Source organism: Heterocephalus glaber, unplaced genomic scaffold (genome assembly GCF_053883595.1).
Source record: "Heterocephalus glaber isolate CG9 unplaced genomic scaffold, H.glaber_assembly_v1.0 deba00000937, whole genome shotgun sequence".
In the NCBI taxonomy this organism is placed as follows: domain Eukaryota; kingdom Metazoa; phylum Chordata; class Mammalia; order Rodentia; family Bathyergidae; genus Heterocephalus; species Heterocephalus glaber.
The window spans coordinates 3,483,858-3,491,307 of NW_028258173.1; positions in this window are offsets into that span (position 1 = coordinate 3,483,858).

Genomic DNA, 7,450 nt, shown 5'->3' on the forward strand with positions numbered 1-7,450 from the left:
AGGTGGTTGGGAGCCCAGGACAAGGGGACCCACATGGGATGGGGGGAACCAGGAAGGCTGAGACTCCAAGGTACTTGCTGGCAGGGGGATGGGCTTCGAGGAACTCAGGTATTGCCTGAGAACGACCCCAGGTCCAAACTATGGCAGACCCGAGACACTCTGTCCCGTAGGGGCTCCCCCTGGGGGTCCAGGGACCAGGCCAGGTTTGGGGGAATCCGTGAACTCAATCACAGAACGCCACACAGTGTGCACATGTTCCTGCATTTTTGGAAGGTGACAGTCCCTCAGAGTCTGGATGCAAAGGTAAGGGCAGCCCCTGCCCGGGAGGTTCAGATCTCCCCAGACCCCCATGAGCATGGGACGTTGAGGGGACTTACTCTGTCCCCATCAGGCTGCTCACTTCCTTGAGATGAGAATGAACATTTTCTCACCTTACACAAATGTGAGAACAAATCCCTGAGCTGCCTTCTATGCCAAGTGTTGCCCAGGGTTCTCCAGAACTGTCCTATTTCATGTGCCCTCTGGTTTGTGTGTCCCTCTATTTTGCATGCCCAGACTGATTTGTTCTGGATTCTTATCACACCACTAGGGGAGGAAGGATCTGGCCAAAGGAACCAAGCTGACCATAGCAATGTTCCTTCTTCTTCGCTTCTTTCCAACCTGCGCTCCCCTGTTCCCTCCCATCTCCTCCTTGGCTGTATGCCACACCAGTACTTTTTGTGTTGCTATCATTCTACTGAAGACCGCTCGTTCTCTCTCTCTCTCTCCATCCGGACAGGAGATAGAAAAACAGGGATGCTGATTTGGGATGTTTGGGATAAAACAAGCCTGTGCTGCTTATCCCTTGTCTTGGAATGTCCCCTCCTCGGCCACACCGGCCTCTGGAGAGGCTAAGAGAACCAACAGGGGAGGGGGAAGAGTCTGCAGGTGTGATGTCCACCAGGACACTGTCTCACCCTGAGGCCGGGAACAGAATAGCATTCGGGCAGAGCTGAGGGCGGACAGATTTAGAAGGAGAAGGGGGGGCTCTGGGAGGAAGAAGCAGCCCATGAATGCTTAGCGACCCCTCCAGAGACCCCAATTTTAAGTCCCACCCCCCTGTGAGAAGAAGAAATGCCATTGATCCCTCTGGTGCCCAAGGGACACTTACAGATGTTTGGGGAGATTAAATAACCTTGTCTCTATTCCAGATGTGGCCTCCACAAGCCCTAGCAAAACTGGAGAATGTGCATGTCCTTTGGCATAGTGTCTGAGGACTGGCAAAACTTACATCCTCAGCTGCTTATCGACACAGGAAAACCCAGAGATAAGCCCTTCTTCATTCCTGTAACATGAGGAAGTTTCCCGCCCAGCACATGGACTGACCTCCCCTAGCTACTCTGTCCTCAAACAGCCTGTGTGGCAGGGACACAAGAAGGAACAGCTAGCAGGGCAGAAGAGCCAGGACAGGCACCAGCTTACGCAGCCCTACAAGACTGCTGCCAGGCGCTGGAGAATCTGGGACTCTCGTGGGTAGAAACTCCCTTCTGGTCCTGCCCAGAGTCTCTACTTAGTGAAGACTCAGACCAACTCCAGAATTCACACCCAGCTCGAACGAAGAAAAGGTGTACAAGGTGAACATTTCTCTCTCTTTCCCCACCCAAAATGGCCTTGGTGTTGAGAGACAACTGTCTTTTACCATAATCCCAAGATGCTCGCTCAGGGACCCACACAGCACAAAGCTCTATAAATGCCAAGGAGATGTCTCCTTCTAACAGGAGGCTGTATGTCCTAGTGCTGCCGTGTCTTACCCTGACCCATCCTGGAGATGCTGCTGAAACTTCGGGTCTTACTTTCCTTGTCTGGTGTCCAGAGATAGGTTCAGAGTCTCCTATCTGAAAGCAGCTAGCCAGATGTGCTCAGAATAAGACACAAATATCGTAGAGAGCATTTTACCCTAGTGGGCTGCAGGCTGCACTGGCCCCAGCCCCTTGACTATTTTGTGGTGGGATAAATGAAGGCTATTCATAGTCTCACAATGTTCAAGTCACATGGTTCTATCAAATTTGTTCATGCCAAATTTTGGGGAAAACCACATTTTCAGATCTTTTTGTATTGGGGGAATTTGGGACAAAGGATTGGGAACTAGTAGCTTTTTTCATGATTAATAAAAAAGTTGGTGGAGCAGACACCAAGAACTAGAATGCTCATGATAACTATCATTAGTGTAACTATAATTTTCTTCCTTCTCTCCTCTTAGGCTGAGCCCCCACATCTCCCAAGAGATTAGAAAAGGGATTACTCACTTTCCTTAAGGCAGAAATGGGAGGGGGTAGCGTGATAGTAAATGAACCCAAGGGAGCCCCAGGCCTCCCAAGACGGTTTTGTGAGGCAGAAGACTCAGAGGCGTGGGAAATTCCAAGCAACAGAATTGAGGTTGACTATGTCAGGTGGTGTCATCACAGTCCGACCCAAGCCAACAGGCACATGGGCAAATATTCACAAGGCCGGCTCCCAAAGAATCCAAGCCTGTGTTCAATAAAAGAAATAAAATGTGTCACCAAGCCAAAGAGCTTGCCAGCTTCCTAATGCCCTTTGTCATCAACTTTATTTCTGCTTTAAAATTGTAAGTAGGAAGGATGGAAAATTTGGCAAGCTCCTGCAGACTTAATTTTCTTCCATCCCTGACATAAGCACCCCAAACAACCATAACTAGAATGTTCTTGGTTTACCCAACAACTTTCCCATGAGAGCTGGGGCAAGAGTCTCAGCAAACAACAGGGTAACAAACCGAAACTACAACCAGCAGCAGGGCCTGGGGCAGATGTCGTGAGCCCTTGACAGCTCAGGAGTCAAAGCCAACCAGAATCGCAGAGCCCCCCTCCACAGTCTCTCTCTGGGCTTCCCAAACGGGCTGCAAGCCAAGCCCACTCTGGTCCTTCCTAGGAACTCACACTCCCAGAGGAGTCTGCGCCACCCCCTACCCCAGTTCCAGGATATTCCCTAGTGGCTCTATTTGCTCCAACCAGGGCAGTTCATGGGATGAGGCCCACAGATGAACATTCCCTGCAACCCTGGGTGCAGGAGGCAATACACTGTGTGCCCTCTCGTGTTTGGCAATTCCTCCCCCTCCCCAGGCACGTTGTCACTGCTTGTGTGTCTGTTTTCTTATGGCTGGAAAAAGCCACGTGACCTCAGTTGCAGTCTGTAAGACACTGGGTTCCCGAGAAGCACAGCCTGTCATTAGTGGCAGGCAACGTGATTTTTTTTCCCACTGCGGCCCTCGCATCCTGCCTTCCCAGCTATTTTGGGCTGGGCTGCCCAGTTATCCTACAAAGGCTGAGACTTGTATTGCAAACTTCTGAATTCCATTCTGCAGGGCAGCAACAGGCAGGCTGGGATTGGTGGCGTTCCATTGCCAAGGGGTGGGAACGGGGAGCCTCTGCTTAAATTCAGAGAAGTTGCTGAGATGGAAAAGTGGAAAGTTGCCAGGCAGGCTTGGCCTCCTGGCCACTGGTCCACACTCCTGGCTCCTGGATGCCACGGCACTAGCCTGGGAGGCTCAGGCAGGTGGACCTCAGGGCTGGCAGCTGCAAGAACAGACCAGGTTAATCTAATACCCCCTCCTGCCCTTCGGTGCTGGTGATTGAACCTAGGTTCTACATTCCCAGTCCTTATTTTGAGACAAGGCCTTGTTAAACTGCCCATGCTGGCTTTGAACTTGTGATCCTCTGCCTCAGCCTCCCAAGCAGCTGGGATTATGAGGGTGTGGCACCACCACACCGGGTGATTGTTCCCCCTCCAGAAGGGCTCCTGGAGGTTGGTGGAGGAAACACGCTTGCAACCTTCCTTTTGCCATTTCCGTGCCTGTCCTGAGCCAGTCTATATAATTTGGGGGAAAAGTCATTTCATAATTAAATTATGATTAGGGCTGTCTGAGGCCCAACGTCCCTGGCCTGCAAGCCAGCCGTGGTATGTGAAAACAATTCCGAGTGCCTCCGGTCACAGCTGAGGCCTCAATGGTCCCATGACGCTGTGACGCTCAAGGCCAAGATTACATCAGCTGAAGACATCCTGGTTCTTTGGGAACCGAGCAGTAATAAAAAGGGAACTAAAAAGAGAAAGGTTTCACCTGGGGGAAGGACAAATTCCTTGTTACCTTGCTAGCTCCTTGCACCTACTATTGTAAGAATGCTTTGCCCGTCTCCCTGTCCTCATCAACATAGGATCACCTCCGCCCTCTGAGTCAGCCGATGCTCCCTCCGATTACTGTGTGCACCCAATAAATAGTGGCTAGCTCGGAGTGTCTTTGTCTTTGGCCACTCTGGCATTGACCTCCCAGCCCCGCCGTGTACTTTGAAATTGTGTCTCTTCGTCTTTTCTTAGCCCTCACTGCACCCCTCTCTAGGCAGATGGGAGGATTGACCGGCCTCTGATACGTGCCTTCCGACTTTAATCCAGCCTTGATTTCCCTATGCCTCAGTTTCTCCATCGCTAAGCATTTACTTTCTTGTGTTGGTAACGAAAGCTTTCAGTTACATAGGGGCACAGGTTGAATGATGAAGCAATAGTCGGTTTGATAAATAAAATGAGAGCGCCCCCTGGTGGACAGCACAGTCCTATGCACGTAACTATGAAACCAATGTGGAAACAGAAGAATGAATGAATGGATGCAGTGAAGAATGTATCATCTTTTACACAGTCACCGAATCAAAAGGAGAGGCGTGCAGGAAGGAGGTGGTGGGGCTCAAAACACAATTCTACAGGGCCGGGGATTTAGCTCAGTGGTTCTGCCACCTGCCTTGCCAGCGCAAGGTCCCGAATTCAATCCCCAGTACCAAAAAAAAAAAACCAACCACCACACAATACTTCAAAATACAGCGCTTTGGCAGGCTGCATACTTAGAACTGAAGGAAACCAGAAGGCCTCAGAAGCAGCCCAAGGAACAGACTCTCTCTGCAGCTTTCCCTTGCCTTCCTGTCTCCTGCCCACTCTCCACTGTGGCAGTCCTAAAAACTAGCACCCCTCTCTCTTGATGTCAGCTATGAGACCTACGAGTATTACTCTTACCCTCCCCCAGCTCTGTGTAGGGTCTGGTGATAAGGAAAGTCTCTGAGCTACCTTGTCTGATGGCAGGTCATGTACCCTCATCCTAGAAGGGACTCTGCCCCATACTTGGGAGGAAGGAATGCTGCACCAGAGGCCAAGAGGAATCTGAGCAGACAGCCCCTCTGGACTTTCCCACCTCTGTCCATTCCCATTAGGTCAGACCCCTCTTGTCAATTACATTTCTATACACTCTTTATTCTTCATCAAATCCAAGCCTAAAAATAGTTTTCCTTTAGTTTTGGGGTATTCACTCCTGAATACCCAAAGTTTATGTCCCGTAACACTTTGATTCAGTGAATGTTTAATGCATGTCTCTTGCTACCTGTCTTTTGTACAGGAGTGTGGGCTGTGACCCTTACACTGGGTGAGGAAAGTAAGCTACCTTCCCACTCCTACAGAGCCCAGGCTGGTCTCCAGTGATGGTGAAAGGACAAAGTAATCCCAGCACTCTGGGAGACTGAGGCAGGAGGATTGCAAGTTCAAGTCCAGTCTGGGAAGCAGGGACTTGTGAGACCCTGTTTCAAGGTAAAATAAAATAAAATAAAATAAAAAAGACGGGGGATATAGCTCAGTGCAAAGGCCCTGGGTTTAATCCATGGTACTGCAAAGAAAAAAAAAATGGAATGAAAGGCTAGCGTTGTTTGACCATGGAGACACCTTGACCTGGAGGAGGGCAGCTCAGCACAGCCTCTCTACGTGGTTGTGGTGGTTAACTGTGATGTCAGCCTCCACACCCGACTCCAGGCAGCCACTGACCACTAACTGACACAGAGGTGATGTGGTTCACTTCCAGCAGGCCACCCTTTCACCTTGCCTCTCTTCTAGGAATTTGTTCTACGTGCACTTACAATGGTGTTCAAATAACATAAGGATGTCTCTGACGCACTGCAGTAATGTAAAAAATCATAGATATCCTAAAAGGACATCCTAGGGGCCTGGTAAAATAAATTACAGTTCAGCCACACAGTGGAACACCATGCAGCTGATTGGAGAATGGAACGGCTCTCTTTATGATAAGAGCCTTCTACAGACTATACTAGGAAGTGAAAAATAAAACCTCATTGACAAAAGGAAGATCTAAATAAATGGAAAGGCAAACACGGGCTTGGGAAGGAGACTCCATATCATAAAAGCCTCAGTTCTCTCCCAATTAATCTACAGATTCAATGCAATTCAATTCAACATCCCAAAAGTTTGAGGGTAAGCGGGTGGCAGGGGCCAACCTATGAAGGCTTGTAAGAGACAATAATGAAGTGGCACTGGAGCAGACACAAAAAAGTACATCCATATAATGTAATAACCCCCAAACAGACCCCTGTGTATGTGGAAACTTGATCTATGACAAAATGGCATTGCATGCAAGTCAATGGGGGCAAGAATGGATTATTTTCCAATAATAATAGGGGATCCATGAAAGAATAAATGGTCAAAAATATAAGAAAAGTCATACCACTTCTCAGGAATAGGCAATGAGAAGACATTTAATGCCCCTAGATAGCAAAAATTTAAATGCCTAGAAATTATCTGTGGAGCAAGTGGCTCTGTCACTCATTGATACAGCCCTCTTTCTTTTTTTTTGGTACTGGTGATTGAACTTGGGTCCTTGCGCTTGCAAGGCAGATGGCAGAACCACTGAGCTAAATCCCCGGCCCACTCTTTCATTTTTATAAAGGTCGATTAGGCAGGAAAAAAACAACACATAGTTTAGGGATACACACCTACATGCCAGAACTACACAGAAAGGCAAGAAGATAATGGGCACAGCGATCTGGGCTTTAGCTGCCTCCAGGAATAGGAGGGAGTCGGGAAAGGAAAGAATGCTTTAATGAGAGCAGGAATAATTATTTCTTAAGCTGGAAAGCACATCTAGATCTCCCAATTAATAAATGACTTGAACTGACAATATAATAATATATGGGGTGTGGTTCAAACTCAATCTGGGAAGACAAGAAACATCAATGAACATAAGAAATGTTTGTCAAAAAATTAAAAAGGTTTATCTCTCTCTTGAACCTCAGAAAAGTAGAGGAATGGGTTCAGTACATTTCCTTTTTATTTCTCAAGAGAATTGTACTCATTGCTTTGCATTTTATACAATAACATACTGTGAAATGTTTCAGGTAATAGATATTTTCAACAATAGTATTTTTAACATCTACCTGAATATCACGACTGTATAAATATACACCGTTTTTAATTTTATTTTTTCCATGTAAGTATATAGCAAATTTTAGTCATATCCATACCCACCACTATCCTTTACATCCCCCTTCCTTATTCCTTCCCTCGTCAAATAATAACATCCTTTCTACTTTTGTGCCGTCTTTGTCTTCAGATCCCACGAATTAGAGGAAACATGTAA